The sequence below is a fragment of the Condylostylus longicornis genome, unplaced genomic scaffold (genome assembly GCF_029603195.1).
Source record: "Condylostylus longicornis isolate FDR11 unplaced genomic scaffold, ASM2960319v2 ptg000084l, whole genome shotgun sequence".
Classification (NCBI taxonomy): Eukaryota; Metazoa; Arthropoda; class Insecta; order Diptera; family Dolichopodidae; genus Condylostylus; species Condylostylus longicornis.
Window position 1 is genome coordinate 7,288,221 of NW_026578052.1, and position 25,101 is coordinate 7,313,321.

Consider the following 25,101-nt stretch of genomic DNA (forward strand, 5'->3'; position numbering starts at 1 on the left):
ACGTGAATATTGTGTTACAAGGCATCTTATAAAACTTGTCGTATATTAAATATGTAAATAATATATGAGTTCAAAATCTTTTTATAGTATCTAAATGGAAAGATTTTAAAGAAGAAGAACAAAAACACAAAACGAAAGAGAAAATTTATTATTTTTTATACTCGCACATTTTATAACTGAGGTCATTTGAATTTTTTTATTTTTTTTTTTTTAAATACCAACTGTAATGATTTATGTGTATGTTTGTATACATGTGTAGTTTTCAATTAAAATAGAATTGAATGAACATGTTTTTAAGATAAATTATTTATTGCCATATTTAGGATATTATAGGTGGTATTTGTATTTGTGGATAATGGCATATTTTAGTACATTGTTGCTTACTATATTAGAAAAAACATGATGCGGCCAATACATTGTCGGACGCATTATGAATTACTATTTAAAAATTCTAGAGAATTTATTCTTATATTGGTCTATTGATAAGGTTTTGCAGGGCCAAATGGTCTTTGGTAAACTTTTTTTTTTAATTTTAAGAGACTTAGAGTAAAGTTCCAGTCAGTACACGTCCGAATATGTGAATTTGATTCTCAAGTTTCAGAATAATATTTGAATCCTTAAAACTTTCCAGAAAACTCGTAAATCAAGATATGGGACCAAGTGTATAAAAGCAACTATACTGTATTTTTTCAACTCGAACAAGTGTTTTTTGAATCAAAGTTTAATAATAAAGTAAAATTTAATGTGTGAACAATACCTTCCTTATAGTATGCAATGCGGTTTGTAATAATTTAGAGATTAAAATGTTACACTATTAATTTATTACTAAAATATCCTTGAAATAACTATTTAAGGGATGATTTTCTAATAATTGTAAAAGACATTAGTAAATTATTCTGTTTTATAATTTTAAATCATGTTTTATTGAATTAATAATGCTAATTAAAAAAATATAAAGAGAATAAATAAAACTTTATTACTATAATATGGCATGGTAATGTAATTTGTAATAGTATATAATGAACATTTGTAGTTTTCTTGATAATTTATTGAGTTCCATTTGCATTTGAGCACGGACTTTTTGATTTTGGATAGCAAATAGTAATTTATTGTATTAGAGATGACCTTAATTATTAAATTTAAATTATTAAACTAGGTCAAATCATAATAGAACATAAAGAGCTCGAGTACAATTCAAAAGTATAATGATGTAGATTTGAAATTTTATCTTGCAAGGCATATAAGAGTTGCCCTGCCCCGCAAGGTTTGAAACTCTAATTTAAGAACAAAAAATGTTTTATGTTTCAAACTTACCCAACCTGCTTCTTTTGGGTTTTATAATCAACCGATTTTTGGTACGCACATGGGTTTTGAACATTAACTGAGCTGATTTGCTAAAATGACTTCAATACAAACACAAAAGGTTTCAATTCGATTTTGCAAGATTAGAACAAAATTGTTAATTAGTTTTAAGTTGCTATCGTATTCAGTTCTCGCATTTTTTAACTACAAATCTATTTTTGCTATATGCCCGCAGGGTGGGGTTCTGTCTCCGCTAATGTGGAGTTTGGTGGTGGATGGACTCTTTGATGAACTGCTTCGTCAGGGAATTGGTATCCATTCTTATGCCGATACCAGGCAGCCGGGGCACTTATGGTTTGCAGGGTCATCTCGGGCAGGTCGTGGGGATGCTTCTCGTCTGTCATGTTGTGGATGTATATCACGATGGTCGTGCCGCTCCTACCTTATGGAGCAGTGGCATGGGCAAGAAGGGTGGCTCTTGGTACGGCTAGAAAGAACTTGGAACTATTGCAGAGACTCGCATGCGTCTGCATCACAGGGACTATAAGGACTTGTCCAACGGCGGATATGGAGGTGATTTTGGGAATAATCCCTTTGCACCTCGTTGTGGAGATGGCAGCGAAGGCTGCCATTTTCAGGTTGGGAAGAAATGGAGCCGGAATAATTGGTGTGAGAGATCGAGGTCGTCTTGTCAAGGAGGTTCCGCTTCTATAGATGCCTTGGGACGACATGGTAAGGAGGTACAGCTTCGAGAAAAATTTTGCCTCGTTGCTGAAAAACAGAAGGGACTGGGAGCGCGACTTTTCAGGTCGCCCAGTGGGAACATACGTTATCAGATTGTACGCAGATGGGTCAAAGACCAATATTGGGACTGGTGCGGGGGTATTTGGGCCAACAACCAAATTCTCCGAGCCTATGGGAACTTTTCCGAGTGTGTTTCGGGCTGAGTTGTACGCCTGGAAAGGGGGTATCAGGGACAGGAGATAATGATTATGTCGGATAGTCGGGATTCGAGCGCTGAACTCGTTTTCAGTATCCTACGCGGCAGTATGGGGCTGTCTTGAGAAGGTCAATGAGTTAGGCAGATGCAACCGGGTCGTATTGGGGCGTGGAAGGAAATGTGCTGGAGCCGTTCTGTGGGATCGGACCACATACTATTCGTTGGGAATTAAGGAAGGAATCAGAACGAAGGCGGTCGGAGCGCTGGAGAAGTCTTGCGGGCTGCGGCAAGCTAAGAAGCTCCTTTATAGGGATGAGCAAGAACCAGGTGAAGTCCTCACCGGCATTTTGACCTGGAAAATGAGGCTACTTGCAGATTCTGTGGGGAGTATGGAGAGACCTCGGCGCACCTCCTGGGGGAGTGCGATGCTCCTGCTCATAGGAGTGGGGATGTGCTGGGAGGCTTTGCTATAACGGTGGCGGATTTAAGGTCTTCTGGTCCTCACAAGTTGCTTGAGTTCATCAGGAGGGTGGGTCTCGAGCGTGTGTTGCAGGGCATGCCCCGCACTCGGATGGGGGCGCACAATAGATCCTTATATGCGGTCGCGGTGCACTGTTGCCCCGTGGTGCAGATCTACAATCTACAATCTTTGCTATAAATTTTTATATGCCATAAGAATTCTGTGGCAGTAATATGCCATAGAATTCAATTTAATGTTGCAATCAATTTTAAAACTAATTTTAGTTAATGCAATGTACACGCATAATTGTTATTCTAATACAAGCCTTGTATAATCTACTGTAACGTAATCTGTAATTCTTTTACACAATTGTTTCTTTTATCTTCCGCTTTTCTACTGAATTTTATCGCTTCATTTTAAAAATAACAAATAAATTTACTTTAGAAAATTATCATATCTTATCACTGTTATATACGGATTTATAACAGATTTATACGGACACTATATTTATTATAATATAATCATCAATGTTATTATCATCTCATTATCAATCCGCGTATATAAGAATAACAAAAAACAAAAAGAAATAATTTAATTATTATCATTATTAATTTTTCAACTATTATCATTATGCGATATTATTATTGTTCTCTTATATTATTTTGCCGAACATATATTATTCATCATGATAATAATTGTATAGAAAATAATTTAAAATGCACAAAAAGGGCGGCCAAGCCAGGTATATAATTTATCAACAGACATACACATGCATTTGGTGCTATAATGTATACAAAGTGTATAAATGTATGTAAATAAATCATTTATTTGATTATAGGTACATCAACCCTAAACAGCTTCAAAATGCTAATAAAATACATGTACCTATATATATGATATAGAAGTCTATGAAGTGCTGAAATATTGAAGAGTAAAAACAGAGGAAGAAAAAACAGTTCATGCAACAATAATGAATTCTGTAACGATCGAGTTAACTTCAATGCAACAATGTTGCAAATCCATTAAAATATTAATGATTTTGCATTTTGTATATAGGTTCTGTTTTTTTTTCTTTCCTTTTTGATTATTCATCTTTAGATTTTCATTTTTTTTTTTGCTTTTTGATTGTTAATTGTTGCCTGTATTGTGTTTACTATATAAGAATTTGTTTACTCCACTTTATGCCTGCTGCTTTTTTTTGTTTTTCTCTACCCGATTGTTTGTTGGTCTTATAAAGAGTGTATATGAACGTTTGTGTATCTTGTATTATGTAAATAGATGTAAAGGAATGGAAACAGTTGTTAATAAAAATTGAAAATTATGATGATTATTATTATGTGTTTTGTTAAAGTCAAAATCCGAAACCAACTTAAGAAAAAAATATGTCTTTTAATTCAAGGACTAACACATGAAATTGAACTACTTGTCAAATAGTAAAAACTATTGAATAATTGTGAAAGGAGATTATCTTGCTATTTGGCTGTTCGGACTTTTATTTTCGATACTTAATCCGAATTCGGATGTTTTCGATCTTCAGATTACTATCGATATTCGGATTATTATCGAAAATAATTCGATACTTAATCCGAATCAATTCAACTTGGTTTATAATTTCAATTATACTAAAAATGGCGCCCGAACATTCGCTTTAAATTATTTTTATTTAATAAGCATTAATTACAGTTGTATTCAATGAGGAAGTGGAATATTGAATTTAAAATTGAATTGTTTAGAAAACCACTAGTTAGTATATAGAAGACCGACTATCAACTAAACGCATTATTCCCTGACCGGCTCGGATTGAGAATTAATTTGCATTTAAGAAAATATTATCCATACTGCCATATATTCTCTAAAAAGCTGTATAAAATATTGCATCTGTCAAATTTATGTAAAGCATGTGTTTGCCTTTTCCAATCCAGTTTCAACTATTATGCATTCTAGTTCCTAAATCATATTAATATAGGCAAAATGTAATCAAAGAACTTGCATTACAACAATTTATTTTATCATATTTTTTTGAACGTAAATCTACCTTTTTCACCTATGCTATACCAATTTCTATTTTTAAATATTTTATTTGGTTTTTTGGTTTTTATAAATAACAGAATTTAGTAAATACCATTTTATACTAATAAATTTAATGTTACGGTAAAATTACAGTTTATTTTCCTGGTTTTTTTTCTCTTTGTTTTTTGTTTTTACAATTTTTAAACGATTTGAAATAATTAAATGTCACTGTGCACGCGATTACTTAAATTCATTTACAATTTGTAAACTAAATTGTCATATTAGAAAAATTATATTATAATTTATGGTTATGGAAAATAATGTTGTTTACAAATTGTTTACATTGTTGCAATAAGTAATTTTATTTATGAGATTTTATTAGTAATTTTTTTTATAAATGCAGTTATTTTTTATTATTTCTATAAAAGAAATAAATTTTGAATCATAATTGTTTACACATGTCCATAAATATAAAAATAAATTAGTATTATTAGTCAATAAAATAAAATTTTAAAGTCACAAACAAAATAAATAATTGTTACGACGTTCAATAATTGAGTATATAAAAGATTTTTCGCCAACAGATGTCAGCTTAAGTAAATTTTCAGTTAGAAATGAGAAGTAATTATTTGAATATTATAGAAGGGCATGCAAAATTGTCTAACATCCAATTAATACTTTAATAGGAAGAATATAGAAGTAATATTTTTAAAAAGTTTACAAGCAAGAGCGCCTCCCTGAATAATAAAATTATAAGAGGCAGCAATAATTCCAAAAACAAGTTAGTGATTAAGTACACAATATCTGCAACTATTCTAAGTAACCACAAATGATTCCAAATCTATTATTAGAAAACTTCCTTAAATAACTTTTAAAAGTAATATCACTTAAAATTTGTGAAACATATTGTTAATGATTTTGCCTAAAAGTAGGCAATTTTAAATATTTAGTTTTCGAAATTCGGGAATAATCGCTAATATTATTTTTAGTTTTCCAAATTTTTCTTAAAAACTGCACATGTGAAATACAAGTTTTATCGTATACATATAAAAAATTTTCATCACTTTAGAATTTTTTGTGCAATAATATTATTAAGTGTAAAACTGATGACTAATGAGCATTATACACTCAAGTGCAGATTACATCGATTTAAAATAAAAATGGTGTATAAAATTTATGTGTAAAATTAAGGCTAAATAAATTGTGAGAAAAAAATTTTTTTTGGGAAAATTTTTATAATCGAATTTTTTAACCAGTTTCAGGTTTCAACTGTAGCCAATATGTCATATTTCATTTAAAAAAAAAAAAAAAATGTTTTGCTTTTTTTTCTTTGCTTGTTTTCTTAAGTTGCATGTTACATACATTTGTTAACAAAAATGATCAACAATGATCGTTATTAAGCTATCCGAAAGAGTTCCACCTTTTTTTTTTCTCAAAATATTTTCTTTATAATGAAATTACGGTGATCAGTGGTAACGCAATTATGAATGTTTTTCGTTTTTAAGTTTTATTTAGAGAAGGATACGGCATAGCTCGTCTAGAAGACAACAAGCAGTAGGATAAAAAATAAGGTCCTTAGGCAACTATAAAAATCGACAACAACCACTTTTAATGATGAAATTGAATTGAAGAACCTACCCGTTGGACTCCAGAAAAATCAGTCGGATCACTGAAACCAGTCGGATCGCTGAAACCATTGTTAATTTCAGAAACTTTACTGAGGAGATATCCGACAAATGTTGCAGTGCATCAAAGAGATATTTATACAGAACGCGTTGCCTTAATTCATTCGCTGCCAATTCCTCCGCTCTAAGTATTGTATCTGAAAAGATCCGGAGCTATACTTAATACTGGCTTAACATATCTCAACTCCACTTAACGATATACTCAGCACAAGATATTTTGAAATATCCCTGCCTCTCCTCTCCCGAATTTAACCTTTTAACCATCAGTGTAGATTCATATTCCTTCAGACATCCACAGTTTGCCGCAATCAGACATCCGCTGATTGTATTGTTGTCATTGAAATTTTATTATTGAATCTATTAAATTTTCTAATATGAGATTAGTGGTTGATGATAAATAAAATAGATTATTGAAAAAACCTTCTCCTGTGTTGAGTTGTAGATTCGTTCTTCTGTAATTTAAAAGGTAAATACTGCTTAAACTCATCTTAATGACTACCTTGATTGTATTTTTTCAGAATCGCCACTGACTAAAAATAATAAAAAAATGGAAATGCAACAATGTTGCAAATTACTTTTTATTATTAATATATTATTGTACTGTAAAAAATAAGAAAAAAAAATAAAAAAATTTTTAAGAAACATTTATTTTTTTTTTTTTATTTAAATGGAGTTATGATGAGGTAAGAAAAGGCGCTTCCATTTAGAAATTAAGAATAAGAAGGAGAAAAACTAAATACGAAACCATCAGTATGATTGTAATCAATGCAATCATCATTATGTTCATTAAGTAACAATATACGTATGTACGTACATATGTAGATATGCAAGTGTACAAATATATTAGTGCATATTGTGTACACATTGTACAATTTGCACATTGCAATGCATGGGTATGAATGCATACTATGACAAACGTAGAGTCCAACTTATGTTATACGTGGATATCATATTGAGAAAATATTGAAATTCAAGAATTATTATTTCAAGATGAACAAAAGGAAAACAACAGCATATAAAATTTAGAGAAAGAGAAGCTTCATGGAAGAGTGAAGGGGAAACGAGACTACGATGCGATGGGAGTAAGGAGCAAATGTTTGCAATTTTTATTATTACCATGGAATTCGGTTCTTTTGTGGCGTTTTTCATTTTCTTTTTCCTTTTTTCTTGTTTTTTAAATATAGCATGACAAGAGAATCAGGGCTCACTTCAATTTTTGTTGTGAATGGTCATTAAGATAAAATTACAAAAGTTTCAAATCAAAAAATGATGATGACAATGAAATTAGTTTTTGTAAAGTGAATGCATGTGCATGTGTACATTACGTTTGTACAACAAGAATAATCTCAATATGTTAGCAAATGAGTGGAAAGAGAGTCTCAAAAAGCCTTTTAAAATTCAAATAAAAATCACACACAATTTGTTTTTTTTGTTTTTGTCCATATGTTCTTGAAAAAATTCACAGGGAATAAGAGTAAAAAAAATCAAAGTTTAGATTTTTTTTTGCTTAGTTTTCGTTTATTATTGTTATACTTTGTGGTCTGTTGTTGTATGAGAACGTCAATAGATTATAGTGCATTCCACCTGAGTCGAAAATTATTTTTGTTGCATTATTTTTTTTTATTGCAAACTTTGTGGTCTGCATTTTTTTCCGTAATTTTTCAATATATTTAATCAGTAAACATAAAGTTAAAAATAAAGTTCAAAAATATTTTTATTGTTTTTCTAAACTGTTATACGAACCCATAAATGAAATAGCGGGCCGAAGAGTTTTCATTAAGAATTTTTTAAAAATAGTGTACAAACAATTACAATGAATATGTATGAAGCTGAATTTGATACAAATTGTATGAAGTTTTACTTCAAACGATAGATATGAAACTGTGTTTGAGGTGGAAGAACTGAAATATGTTGGCAGTTGTGCTTCAAATATCATATTTGAAGCTGTATTTTGCATGAAATGTATAAAAATATACGAATGAGGTTGAGTTTGGGAGAACATGGTAGAAGCTGTATATAGATTTTCTTGTATGAAATTGCTTTTCAGATAAAATGTATGACGATAACATGGTTGTGTCAACTGTATGAAACTGTATGTGAGATAACATAGTTAAAGTTGTACTTTATGAAATATAAGAGTATAAGCAAATCTACTATACAAATTGGAACGTTAAATTTTGATATTGGTAAAATAAACATTTTCGGCAAGAATGTGGTGCTCTTATCTCATTCGCAAAGGAAAGAGAAACGTTTGAAAATTACGGATGTTTTAGAGAATGCTTTGCTGTAGGAGCATATTCCGATCATAAATTAGAAGGAGGCGCAATACAACCTTATATGCAGATCACGAAGCAGTTGTTATCTTCATTTTCAAATTATTTATTATGCAATTTTATATATTCAGTGATAAATGTTCACATAAGGCGATTAATAATGGATCCACAAATATGGTTGCAAAAATATAGTTATTCGACTCACCTTTTTTTGGTAATAAAATGCAGACTTTCAATTTCGTTTCATATTCGCACTGTTTCTATTTATACGACTGATAGTTTTGCCTCCAGAAATCTCTTTATAATCATTTATTTTTTTTCCAGACCTATTTCAACATATAAATTTGTAATACAAAAAAACAAAACACCGGCAACATTAAGCCTTTATTTCTACTAATTGATGTACACTTTTAGACCACATACATAACAATATACCTCTACATCATATAGGAAAAAAATACGGTTGATTCGAGTCATTATCAATGATGATCATTGTACTCGTATGTATAAGCTTAAGGCAAAGAAAAAAAAATAAAAGACCAAAGAACTAACAGTCCACGATTTTTTTTTTTTTTAATTTTTCACTAAGTAAGTAAGTATAATTACAATATATAAGAAAAAAAACCCCAACATTAAGTATACGACATTATTATTCAAGTTGGAGGTGGCATATAATAATCAAACTTTGAAACATTGTTGCAAAAAGAGTATAATAAGTATAACAGAGAGCGAATATTTTGATGTATCGTGATATGAAATCGGAATGATTTTGCAAAATGACTAATGAAGATGATTTCTCTTAAGCTGTCAAATAATTCTTTTTTTTTTTTTAATATATAATATAATTATTGTTGTTGAATATTTTTAAATATATATGAAGTTATATGTGGTACTTGTACATCATAAGAAATTATAAATTATTGTTATACATATTAAAATATAAAAACAAGTAGAAAAGAGCAGAAAAAGAGTGAAATAATTTAGATTGTTTAAAATGTTTTATAAATGCCTTTTTGAATAAAATATAAAAAATGTAAAAATTTTTAATTTTTTTTTTCTCCCTCTCAATTAAGAAAAAAAAAAAAACATATAGACAATGAAACAAGTGCATTTTATGTTTATAGAGAGACGGAATTAATAGGATTTTGAACTTGAGGGGAAATTTGAGGGAAATTTTTTTTTCATTTTTGTTTTTGTAGAGTATAGATGATACATAGTTGCTAGTTGCATGACTTTTCGGAACTATGAACACATACTTGTTTTCCTTTGTACAGTATGTTAAAAAAATGAGTATAAGAAATTACAAAAAAAAAAAAAACAAAAAAAAAAACAAATTTATTGAAATTTTTAATGTATGAGAATGATTTGCAGTAATTTTTTTTTTTTGTTTAAGGAATGTTGTTGTTATAATTCAATTGCTTTGTTTTTGAGCATATTTCCAAAAAGATTGAAGGAAAAAAAATTATTTTTTATTAGTTGTACTTTGTCTGTGTGCCCGTCCATTTGTTTGTGAGTATAATCGCCTGAATATCAAAATTTAACACTTTTTTTGCGTACCCTAGTCCGTTCCTTCGTCCGACTATTTGCCAGAAAATCGAAATTTAAAACTTTAATGGATTTTTCCTAGATTTTTCGATTATTGTTTCTCTAGAATTTTTTCCAGAATATTTACTTGTTTCTTTCTTTCTGAAAGTTATAATCACTCAAGATGCTAGAGATGTCAATTATTGAAATTTTTTTGCATTGGCCAACCCAAAGCGTTTATTTTCCAATTTCAAACATTTTTTACCCAAAACCGTATGTTGTAAGAGTTAAATATTTTAGTAGTTTGTTTTTTTTTGTTTTTGTCCATGTGTCTAACATTAGTAAATAATTCTCTTGATTAGAAGATTTTGTCCTCCTTTCATTTGAGTAATTGCCTGTAAAAATTAGAAAATTTAAATTTTTGTAAGTTTTTAAAAATTTTTTCCTTTAAAATTTTATTGTCTTCTAATTAAAAAAATATATTTATATTTTGATAACAGATCTAATTGACTGCCGAATTACATCATTACAGTTAAATGCTGTTTTTAAAAATATGATCTTCCCTAAAAGTATGCAATAATCATTTATTGCAAAATATAAATCACAATTTGTGAATGAGAATTATTCAAAGAAATTGGTTCAGAGAAAGTGTGCTACTTCACAAACCTTTAGTTTGATTCAAATTTATTTTTATAAATTTTAAAATTTAAGTTTCACCATTATAAAATAAAAAAAATATTCCATGATTCCTGAACTCTGATGTACGAATAAATTAAAATATAAAATGATTGTGATATTTCTATAAATTTTTAAACATGAATTAATTTATTTATTTCAATTATATATAAAAAATTAAAAAATTTTTTTTTTTTTTGCAGGAATATCGTTTTCGAATTTATAATATGCACCTACCTATATGCAACATACGAGTATAATATGAAAGGTAAATAATTGCAGTGAATTTGGAAATTTCGTGCAAAACGATATAGAAATTGTATAAATTTAATTTGTAATTAAATGATTTTATCTAAATTTAATTTCGAAAATCACACCAAAATAACCAAAGAAAAAAAAAAACAACAACGAAAAAAGGCAGGAAATAAATTATGAACACCTTTACCTGCCATACTTTTACCACTTTACTCTGCAATGGTTGACGATTATTATTCATTTGTTATACAAGGTATGTGTGCAGTGAAACTCTATTAAAATTTTTGAATTTTTGATTAGAAAAAATTTACAATTTTAATATTATGAAAAAGTGTTTTTTATTATGTATAATTAGTACAGTCAGATTAAATGGAAAATTTCAAAATGAAAATTCAATTACTTTAATTTCTTAATTATTATTAAAAAAAAAAAATGTTTCGAATACACGCCAGATTCATTTCTCTCATGGCACTTGTTACCGTGTGCTTTTTCTGATGTTTTGATGTTTGTCTTGCTAAATAAAATTACAATAATTAGTAAAAAAATATATTTTTTTTTCTCTGAAGTGCTCATTCTTATGAGAAAATTAAGCAAAACGATAATTTTGCTATTATAGATAATAAGAAACTCTTATGATAACTATAATCGTAAATGGAGACATTTATGGGTGATAAACTAATAATATATTGCTTTCATTTAATGAAAAATTAAGAAATAATTCAGTGTTCGGCACAAAGGAAGCTGAGTGTCCACTTAGTTTCTTAACTCGTGCATGAGAAACTTTATTCTCTTCGAGAGTAGTTGCATGTTTGCGCTGTTGGATAAAAATATTATTAAGTGGGAGATTAGTTAGCGATCAACAATTGCAATCGCAGCCGGTTATAGTTATAGGCTATATTTCTTTGTTCGCCGATTTTGTGCGGCAGTCATTTTTCATAGTCCATTTGTTTATGAGGATTCAGTGCCACAACGAAAAGTTTACATTGAGTAAGGTTATAATCTCCAAAAACTTGTGAGTATATTTCTCAATTAATTAAATAACCTATTCTTTGACGCGGAGAGCTTGTCATATTGAATGGCCCGTATCGTTTTGCGACTGCCGTGAACAAAATATTCCCTTGGAGAGTTGTATGATAGACAGAATATTAAGAGTCGAAAGGCTTAAGGAAACTGTGAATATTCGTAATAATGAACTGATTCCAAATTGACTGCTAGCTATCCATGTAGCTTCCCTCAACAAGTTGGTAATATTTCAGTGAAATAGTAATTATTACCGCTGGTAATCTTATTATATGAAAATTAAGTTTGAATTTACTCAATGTCTTCTCTTGAGTTATGCATTTTAAAACCTGCTTTTATGTTGACTATAGTCCTTAATTACTTCCAAACATTAAAAGAAAATTTTTCTATTGAATTAACGAGTATGAATTTTTTTTTTAAAAAAACAATTCAAAATTCAATTAAAGAAAAGTAAATCTTCTGGTATTCAACAACTTACGCCTGTAAATATGCATTAAATATGTACTCATAAAATTAATTGTAATTAATATTTTCATTTCTTTAAGGCTTTCATTTTGTATACAAATGTAAAATTAAAAAAGGTGATTATTTTTTAAATTAAAATTTCAAAAGAAATTTTCATTAATAGCAAAAATAATTCAAAGTAAATTGCGACGCGTTATAAAACCCATTGTATACAATTAAATAAAATATGAAAAATATGGAAAATTTAAAGGAAAAAAAATAATTGTTTTATTTTCACTTCTTTTATTACCGCCAGAGAAATGGAGAAAAAAAAAAAATCTCAGAAGAGTTTAGTTTTCTCTTTTCCTTAATGACTTTATAAAAATGTGAGTAATTCACGTAAGAATCCTTTCTTTTCTTCCTTTTTTTTTATTTTTATTTTTAATACTTTGTTCCTATGAAAATTTTCATTTGTTTTTTTTTCTGTTTTCCTTCGATGTTAAAAGCCTAAAGAGCTTATTTTCATAAAGAAATTATGTTGTTTTTTCTCTCTCTGTTCTTTAATGTAACAAGAAAGCAAAAATTTATAAAAAAAAAAAAAAACAAAAGCAATAATAAAGTCCTTTAGGGTTCTTAATTATGCAAAAGAAAAATATCATTAAAACGGTATGACAATAGTTATTAATTTTGTTAATGTAAGCAGAGGAAACAGAAATGTGTATAAAGAGAGAGAGCGAGAGAGAATAAGAAAGAGAAATTATGAAAAAGACGCAAATTGCAACCAAATAAAATTTATCACACACTCACTTGCTTTGATAATAATTATTATCCTTTAAATTATTACGTGCATTTTGCATATCCTCCTACAAATATGCACACTTATGACATAATTTATACGTTTATTTTCAGGAGTTTAAAGTGTATGTGAATTGTTTTTTTTTTTTTTTCTGATATTTATGCAAAATAATATTTTTTCTTTTTAGTTTGATTAAAGGAATTTGTAAGAGAAAAAGGAAAATAATGCCTTCTTGAAAAATTTATTTAAGTAACAATAAAATAACATTGAATTTACTTACTTGATTCTTATATAAATATTAAGAGTGATTTAAAAGAAGTTAACAAAATTAATATGGTAATGAATACTTTACTTGCCAAGTAGTTGTACGCTTCAAATATGTTTGAAGTTTTAGTTATTAAAATATTGACAGAAATTTGATTTGTCTGCGTTTATGAATTTTAATATCTCTTTGTTCTCTCGATAATTTAATTTCAAAAATTTACATAAGTGTAGAATAATTTAACTTTTTTAATTTTTTCGAATTATTTCAATTTATGTACGTAACCAACATAGATTATTGTTAAGCAATTGAATGTAAGCGCCTTAATATATGCAATTTTTTAAAATTATTTTTAGATTTCAAGTATTGCTTACAAATAGCGGGAATTTTTTTTTAATAATTAATATTCATGCACTTGCATATTAAAATTTTTTAATAATTGTTAGAAATTTCATATAGTTTAAGCTGTAGGTTGTATAAGTGTTGTATTAAAATTTATTCTTTTACTTAAAATCGTTCGGTAGATGACGATGCACAAACAAAGTTAATTTTCTGGCATGATATTAAAAACATATTTTATAACTCCTATTAAAGTGTGCAAGAAAAAAGATTTGTTTAGTTCAGTATAATTCAATGACATTTTGCAATAGAAACTTCACTAGTGAACTTAGTAACTTGTTTATAAATTAATTTGGCAATAAGAAAGGAAGAAGCATTGATTATGGCACTTAAAAGAGGTTCACAGGCAATTAAATGTCAGTGAGGTTCGGTAGAAATCAGATGAGAATTCTCAGCGGTATATTGACGACGTATTGTAAGCTTAAGGGTTACCTTAGGTGGCTGGGCCTGGAAAGCGAAGGTGCAGATTTTGCGGATCTCGGTAAACTTTCTGGGAGAATGTGGGGCAAGGAGAATTCAAAACTCAACAAGACCGATAACAAGATCCTGCAGTGTTCGCTGTAAGAGATGTGGTGTGCAATGTGGCTGGAGGCGGGACTTGACAAAGGCAATAATGAGTTTAATAATGAAAGGGTAATATATAACTATAACATGCGAGAACTGAGATCTCTAGCAAAGCAGAAATTTATTTTGGCAACGAAACAAATTAATATGGTTCAAACAACATACAAAATGAGAAATAAAGGAATCGCATTTGAACAGTCTTAACAGTATCTATAAATATATGTTCGTCAAGAGAAGGTGACCGAATTGATTGAAGAAGGCGAAGCATAAAACCTTTTCCCTTGGATAGATTTTTGATATTACTCCAAATTTTTTTCATATTTATACTTTAATTGTATTCAGTCGGCTGAATTAATTTGATAAGCTATAAAATCATAAAACTGAAATTACATTAAATTTTATTTGAAGTGCTTTCCTGGAAATCACTTGAATGATGGGGTTATTGCTTTTTTTTTCTCAAACCTAACTACATATATAAATTAAGCATATCATAAAATTTGTTATATAATAAGCACTTAAAAGCGATATATGTATAGTGTTACTGGATCATTTTTATTATTATAACATTTTTTGATTAAATTCAAAAAAAAAGTCGTATAATAATTTTTATTTGATTTTTAATCATAAAAATATCAAATTGACTTTGTATAAATATATCAACCCCTCCATCTCTCTCCCTCCCCCCCTTCCCACCTTTCAGTCCATCTCCTTAAGATATATAAACATTAATACGATTATTATATAATAAGTAGACACACTTATAACATAAAATATTCGTAAAAATAGTATTAGAATATTTTTATTGCCCTTAATTGAACTCGAAATAAAAAAAAAATATAGAAAAATTTATTCAATTTCTAATCGTATAATTTACATAAATATAAGTTTGAAGATTGTTTTGTATTTAAAAGGCAAAAATTTTGTTTCCCTCTATTCTTCCATTTGTTTTTTTTTCTTGATTGTTGGATTGTCCTATATATTTATTTTTTTGTTCAAAGATACATGCATAGTATATTTAATTTTACTCCCAATATTATTTTTTTTTTGTGTATTTTTAAGATACAAAATTATTAAAATACATTTATGGTACGTACAAGGAATTCAAAACAAGGAAAAATAACAAAAATAGGAAAGAATAAAATCCTTGACAATTACCCATCCAACATCCAAGAAAATATTATAAAGTCGAATTATGTAAAAGAAAAATGACTATAAAAAAAAAGAAAGAATAAGAAAGAAAGAAAAGAAATAGAGAAGAGATTTTCATTTCCCACTCCTCTTTTCTAATCCCCTCCTTTTTTTTCAACGAAAAATAACGAATTAGTTGAAGATGGAAAAGAAAAACGAAGGAGCCGAAGATGAAGAAGAAGAAATAAAAATTATAATTTTTTTATGATTTTTTTATGATTGTGTTTTCATTTCATGTTCATTTCCTGAATACTAAAACATATACATGTAGGCACATTTTTGTATTATGTGAAACCAACTATTTTGGCATTTCCCACATACTTACATACATATTATGTACATATATATGTTTATGTAATTTGTCTAAAAACAACAAGAAAATAAAAACAATTTTTTTTTTTTCGTGCTTCGATTTTAATTTTCATATCTTTGCTCCACTGCTTCTGTTTCTTCCTGATATTTTTTTTTTTTGATTCTTTGCCTTTTTCTCTCGACATTTTGTTTTTTTCCAATTTTCCAAGAAAATTTGACAAAAGAGAGTTTCTTATTTTGATTTTGTCAGTCCGTTTATTATTCTATACATTGGTTAAAATGAAAAATTCAAACCTATATTCAGAAGTAGATCTTTCCCAAACATTTATTTCTCTAAAAGAAATGTTTACCCATCCTTCCCCCTTAAAGGGGAATATTCTTTTTTTTTTAAATTCGGAAAACGCATATGAATAATGGCTTCCTTCTTTTTATGTGAAACAGTATAACGGTATAACATTTTGGAAGTATAACGGTCAAGTGGCTACTAATTACGGTTTATTATTGTTTTTCACATATACGGCAAGTTCCAGAAATCTAAAATTTTAACAGCTTTAAGAAAATAATAAATGCTTAATTTCGTCGGATAGACATTTGTTTTTTGCCGAGCATATTCTCAAAATGGGTAAATAGGGTAAAAATTCCTTCTCAAAATGGGTAAAAATCCGGCTCTTTATTTTTCCGAAATTGGAATAAGCTTCTCCAAATTTCACATCAATCACAAACACAAACCCTCACCAAATTACCCGTTGTAATTTGACAATTCTTTTAGGGCTTCTTTTAGATTTTATTATCACTCCGATAAGTATGCAATAATATTCTATTTCATACATAAAATTTAATATTATGTAGGTTCTATTAGCAATATGAATAAAATTTAAAAAAAGATGATTAAGTGTTCCGAAATTATTTGTAGCGTTTCAACAGGGAAATGTGCTCCTTCACAAATCATTCTGTTTAATTTGAATTTATTGTTATTTATAAAATTTTTTCTTAAATATTTTAATGCTATTTTTTATATGTATGTATATTTATATTTTTGTTCTTATGTATTTACTTATTATTATTGTTATTATTTTTTTTATTTTTAATGACAAATTTATGTTAATACTCGCTCATATGCCTATTTAATGTCTAGAATCATCAATCATAATGTATTATATATGATTTTTCCTTTTTATTTTTTTTTTCTATTCATCATGTCGCACATATTTTTATTATTATTATAAGTTAAGAAGAAAAAAAAAACAAAAACAAGAACAAAAATTAGAAATACTCTCTTTCTCTAATTCACAATAATTCTTTTCTTTTCTATTTCTATTTCATTTACTCCTCCTTATTCCTGTTTCTAATTTTTATATTTCTTGTATTCTTGTGTTCTTTTACTTAATATGTTCCGCTATTATGATTATTGTTATGCAATAAATTTTATATATTATTTTATAAATACATATTTATGTAGGTATATGTACATTGTAACATAAATATAAATGTGTATATATGTGAGAGAGTTTATTAAGTTTATAAACAATTTTTTTTTCATGTAAAATATTCATAACATTAATTTGTCGTAATTTTTATGGAATGTGGCCGAACGAATTGATTTGTAATTTAATTCGTGATCCAGAAACAAAAAGCTAGACCTACCCTTAAAATTTCATTACAATATTGCATTTAAGATTATCCTTCCGTACTTAAGGTTGGAATATATAAATAGTTTTTTGAATTATGGTCTACTGTTAATTAAGATTATTGCTGTATATTAGAGTAGAATATCGAGAATGCAAAATAAATATTATGAAGTAAAGTGTTGGGATTTCTCTTGCTGCACCTACATAATAAACATATTTGGGTTCCCAAAAATAGTGTCAATAAAATTCCACGTAGAAATTTCATGTGCCAAAATATTTTTAAAATCATGAAATCACCTGAGTGGGCTCACTTACATATTCACTAAATAGTGCACAAACTAACCATATACAGGTGCCACAATTGACTTACTAATTTCTTATGAAATTTATGAGACTTACTAATTTCTTTAATTTGAAATTAAAAAGGATATGAAACATGAATGCAAAACCTGGTGTAAAACTATTATTAATATTCTAAAATTATTACACAAATCTCATATATTACCAAATGAATTTCATGCTAAAACTTACCTTTTAAACAGTGTTATAGAAATTTTGTGCTCTTATGAAAATTATACCAAATTTAGAAGAATAAATTATAAAACCTTGGATTTTCGTATACAATCTTACAAAATTGATCTGCAAAAAAGTCCATTTTAAGTAAAAACAAAAAAAAAAAATAGATTTTCATAATTCCATTCGCACCTTTTTTGTTAAATTTTTGTCTGTATATGTTGGCTACCAAATATGGTAATTACCAGCTCGAAAAATATTGTCATAATATTTTTGAAAAAAAAAAAAATGTTTATTAATTTGAATGAGTTTATTAGGTATAAAGTGCACATGGTTATGTAAGTGTAAATGTGAATTTAAGTTGGAAATGAAAACCGCAACTTCAAAAAATGGAAACAAACATGAAAAATATGAGAGTTATGTCATAGAATGACACGTCGTATGAAAAATAGTCAACTTGGCTGGTAACCTAATAAGTATATTTACTTTTTTTCTTGTATATCACCTGAATATTGTTATTACATTTTGAATATTAAAGTATGTAATAATATGTAAATACAAATTTAATATTTATGTGTTTGAACTCTTACACATTTAGTGTTGATTTCTACATTATGATTTTGCAATCGCAATTAAGTGTGAACAAATTATAGTAGTGGCATATTTAAGGTTAGTAGATAAGTACATTTGTCTAAAAAATAATAAATTTAAATAGATTTGGTTTTGTTTGATGGGCTTTTACTTTCAGATTTAGCAAATGAAAATTACAGAGATTTGAAAAAAACGAGATTAAATTATCTTCTAATATATGTTCACAGTTTGTTGGGCGGTCATTATCTTCGTCAATTTCTAAGCCTGAAAGTTTATTTATTTTCCATTATCTATACTGAACGCTAGGTTGTGATCGGCATTTGTGTCTACCCATACAACTTTGCGTTCGTTCTTTTGTCAAAATGAGTTCCCACAAATAGTTATGTATTATAAAATACTGAGAATTTTAAGAGTCAGTGTCAAATGTCATGAAAAATTATGCAAACGAATTTTGCACCTATGTATATAAGAATACAAAATAATTTATTAAAGGATTAAAATATAATATTTAATGTATATTATATATGATATAGATAATAAATTAATGGAAAGGGTAATTAAAAACAATTTATAGCAATAATAATGCTGAATTGAGTCGTACATTGAATATTACGATCAATGTTCTATTAATTTTATGACAAGGAATATAATTAGCGTAGCTTTAATTTTATGACATATTAATTCAATATTTAAATATATAAGTATTAATAGTTATCGAAAAACTTTTTATTGAAAAACTTCATTTTAAAAGTGGGAACGCTTTCCAGGTGTTCCTTTTTCTATTTTCTGAAGAGCATTTTCCTATGTACGCGACAAAAATAAAAAATTTAAGCTGATTATATGCCCCGAAGGATTGCGTTTTTATGAAAATTTACAAATATCGTAAATAAAAAATTACGATATAAAGCCTCATCTGTAAAATTTACTCTGATTTCCAATATTATATAATTAAAAATATCTAATACCGTAAATAAAAATTTACGATATGGAAAATGATATCGTAAATTTTTTTTCAAGTCAAAACTACGAACTTGAAAAAAAGGGTTACCTTGCAGTAAATTACTTTTAAAAGACTTTGCTTTCAGCGTTGATTGACTTTAAAGATATTATGAATATATGTATATAAGGGTATTATGTATATCAGGAGAATAAATATTAAATGGCATAATGTACCCTGGATAAATAAAAATTTGTGCAGTAGTCGCAGCTTGCCCTTCTATCATGTATAAAATTTTTCATTTTATATCCGAGGAAATATATACCCAAACTAAAGCAAAATAAAGTAAAGTAAATAATATCGTAAATTTTTAAATATGAAATATTTACATTCAACAACGTTCTTTGTTGTAACAATAATTGTGATGCTGAAAAAATAATTACGATCGTAATTGATTTGTCATATTTGTGTAGTCAGTTATTGGAATGTAATTCCAATAACTTACTACACAATTTCAATAACTTACTACACAATTAATGGAGTCGACAAGAAATATCGTAAGAAATTAATTTCCCTCAGACATTTTATGTGTAGTAACAAATTAAAACACTTAAATTAAAAAATGAATAAAAATCCTGATTATTAGTTAGTAAGTGTATTTGTATGCGTGTGTAGGAAGATTGAATAATATTCTCACGTGAATTATTTTTATAAAAATATCTATTATATATTTACATACCTAAACAACAAACTGTTATATTATATAAAACAAAATTTTAGTATAAAAATTATTATTATTAGAGCGTAATAATAATCATTGATAAAAGATATAGATAAAAACAAAAAAATAAGAAAAAAAAATATTTTAATATTTTTATTTTCATTTTTTATTTTTATTTTCGTATATTTTGCAACGCATAAAAACATTATCATTTTTATGTATTTTGAATACCGTTAAGGACTTATGAATAAGATACCGTTATGTCAACAAAAATAAAGTATTTACAGATATAAACAAAAAAGAAAAACAAAACAAAAATGATAATCATGACAGCAATGTAAATAAAAATAAAAAAAGAAAAGAAGAAGAATACGAAAAAATACGAAAACAGTGTCAAGGCACTCTTTAATAATAATAACACATATGTGCTCCATAATAATCTTGTGTACACTATAACATGAGTGTATGTATAAAGATAAAACGTGTATAGTGGGTACACGTTTATAATAAATATGAGATACACCCACATAGGTATTTATATACACACATATAATAATAAAAATGGGTGAAATTCTAGTAAATTCATCCCCGTCACCTTTACATTTTTCAAATATAAGTATAAACGGTGTGAGAATTTATTATTATGTTTGCACATTAAGCATATTATACACAAGTAGATATATGTATAGAATTTATATCGCAAAATTACATATAAATAAAACATTCATATACAAATTTTATTATTATATAATGCGTATACGTAGTTTATAATGCGAAGGATATCAGAATATTAAGAAGGGGATCAAAATATATAAAATCTACATTATCTGGTATACTCCCTCCATATCTCCATATATTTTACCCATATGTATTTATAATAAATAATATTCATGTACTACACATTATATTTAAATATGTATAAAATATTTTATATTTTAAAAAGAAAAACAAAAAAAAAAAATAAATAATAAATAAACATAAGCAGCGTTTTTTGTTCTCCAACATTATAAAAACTTTGAAACAATACGTCATGCATTTATGTCAAATAATTGTCAAGTTCCTTATATATTAAAATTTATTTCCTTATTATTATCCTCTTTATTTTTTGTTTTTCTTTTCTTTTTGTGTGGTATTTTTTTTTTTTGTTTTTCTTTATCTCTTTATTTTATAATATATTATAAGTATATTATATAATTATTTATTACATAAGGAATTATATCCTTTCTTAAAGGATTAAATTTATGTTTGTATGTAGAAAATAGGGTAATGTGGGGTAAATGTAGAGGGAGGTGCATGTAAACGCATCAACTGGCAAATTTAAACAATTAGATATGAAGATGTACCGTTTACTTATAAAAATAAAGACTTCAAATTTAGAGTTCGAGTTGAAAATCGTTTACTTCTAGAAATATTTTTTTAAATTCAAATCATACATGAACATTGGTATGACCTATACTCGTAAATGTTATTTTTAATAGCTAGAAAACCATATAGGGGCTTGATTGTTCTTCCTGAAAACTAAAATCATGTGCAAATCCGTAGATTTAGAGATATTTTTCGAGTTCTAATGCCATAGCATTCAATTTAATATTAATAACTTAAAGAGTTCCTTAAGAAAACAAGACAATGACACAATATTATTTATCTTTCCAATGTGATTTCATTTTTCCGACAAATTTATTGCCCAGTAAATGTAGAAATGAGAAAATTTTAAATTGTGAATAAGTTATAAGCTGCTAAAACCCCAATTACCTATACATTTGTATGTGTGTACAACATGCGCATAGTTATATAAATATAAGTATATTAAAATAGGTTGTATACATTAAGTATTTACCATTTACGGTATATAGTAAATGTAGGAAATTATTTGAGAGCATAATATATCGGAATTTCGAATGATGATAAATTAAGATGAAAGAAAAATTGAATTTAAGTTCTTATGATTAATAATATTTGTAAGATTACAACGCATGCATATGAACACGTGCATAACACAAAATGTATATGAAAGCACGTAAAATCATATTTGGCTTCTGATTTCTTTTTCAGTCTTATTTTATTAAATTAAAATATTTTCTCAAAACTATAGACCAGAGTATAATAAAATTTTGCCATATTTCTTTTTTTTTTTAGTTCTATCCTTTGTGAGAGAGCTACATTCTAGTCATTCTAGAAATTTATATGAAGCAAACAAATGAAGTAAAACAAATGACAAACTCCTTGTATGCTTGGAAAATCCTTTTTTGCCCCATAGAATTCTTAGCAACATTATTCCAAGACAATATTCTCATATTTTATGATCTCATACATATTTGAAGAGATTGTGAATGGTTTGTTACCCATAGTTGTTACAAGATTTCCAAAAAATCAAATTATTGACGAAATGGAGGACCATAATTATGCTTGGAAACCCATGACATTTGCACATTTATAAATAAATTAAATATAACTATAAATTTATTAAAAATAATATAGTGTAATAAATTTTAAAGTTTAATAATACACCCTTATTGAAATCAAAATCATCAATTGAATTTATTGCATTAAAATAATAAAACACACCTTGTCAACTTCAATTTTATTATACCTACATACTTCATTAATAGCCGAGCTAAAATTAAATGAAAATTTATAGTTACATCAACACATACAGACACAATTATTGTTATAATATAGTGAGAAAAAGTGAAGTTACGCTCATATTAAAATTGTGATAAAAATTTTTAATTAAAAAATTTTCAAATCAAATGTGTATGTGATCAATTAAAATTATAGTGTAACTTCATTGTAGTAAAGGTAACTTTACAACATGTTTAATTGATTTTTCAAAAATAAAATTTATAATTTTACAAAGTTTGACTTCCCACCCCGCCCTCCACCCCCTTCCACGGCTACATTTTCTTATTTTATTAAATTCGAAATTGAAATATTTTAAGCGATTTATTCATAATCTTACTGTTTATTGTGTACCTTTGTAAAATCAAGAATTAAATAGTTCAGTCTGTATAACATCTACATTAAAATATTATAATAGTTTTGGAACAGATGTTGTTTTTATATAATGAAGGTATTTATGTGTATGTTGCATGCGTATAACGTAAATTTAAATAATAAAACTTGAATTATTATACCGAAATTAAAATTACTTCCTGTTTATTAAAATTGTAATATTAACCTTTCCATATACATATGTATGTATGTGATAGGCCTAAATTTATATTAAAACTAAAGTTCATTATTTAGAATTCAAATATCGAAAAATTCTATTGGTTTTTTATTTTTTACTATTGAAAAACATATTCGCTTACATACCACACACACGATTAGAACGCTTAATAATGAAAATATTAGAGACTCCCCTCTACCACCGCTACTGCTCCCTTTCAACGTCGTTGTGTTGCTAGTATTACAATTAATGGTTTTCTCTATGCCAACCTATAGCTAAATTGATTGAAGTGCAGAAGTGAAAAATATTGAATAAAAATTCAATAAATCTACAATATTTTTTTTTTTTTCAGTATGCGTTCATTTTGATATTTCAATAAATTTTTTTAGAATTTCTCGTTTTTTTTACGGTATTTAAATAAGACAGAAAAAAATTGTAAATATTTCAATTGCAGTATGTTTTTTTGTTCTTGTGAATTGTTATTTATCAATCAATTTTCTAATGGAAAAAAATATTCGGTTTCACAAAAATTTTTTATTATGATTATTGAAAATTACAGGTAAAGCACACCTGCTCATATTCTAAAATGGTTTTCAAGAAGATTATAATAGGTATGCATGGTTGAAGTTCGAACGTTTTTATGAGATATAAGACAGTTTGTCAAATGAAATAACAACAGTCCGAATCACGCCTTCTCTGTTTTTAGTTTTACTGAATTCTAAGATCAAATTAAACCGTTTCAAAATGTGCTTCAGATAACATCAAAATATAAAATAATTTCGGCCGAATTTTTCCCAATTTATGACTTATTCATCATTGTACCAAATTTGTCAATGTACAAAACGCAGCCAATAGTCTTCAAGATACGACAATATAGACGCGGTTCGAACAATAACTTGTATTAACAACTTCATTCAGCATTCCTAAAAATGGCGCCGAAATAGGTTCGATTATAAAAACAATAATGTCCGGCTAAATATCTCCGACTTCAATATGTGTTACAAATGGATTGATAGATTTTGTAATACCGTAAGAATAGAAACTTGTTTGTAAACAAGAATAAAAACTAAAATAATTTAATGGTTAATAGTTTTGTAATGAATTATTTATTGAATAGTTTTGTTACTATTTTCTTTATTTATTTTGTAATTAATTCATCCCTTTTCGAAGTATTTTAGTTTAATTTAAATTTAAGTTTAATATATTTTGTTATTTTTTTTTTTTGTAGAGTCGTCTTTATTGAAAATAATAATTGAAATATAATAGAAATAATTTGATAATTAACTAAAATATTATTGTGAACATTGTTTGCATATTCACAATAATATTTACTAAGATCAAATAGTTCGAATAAAATTAAAATAGTTCAAAGAAAATATTATAGACCGCCGTTGAGTTCATAGCGAAACACCACTTTTCAAGAAATAAAAGGC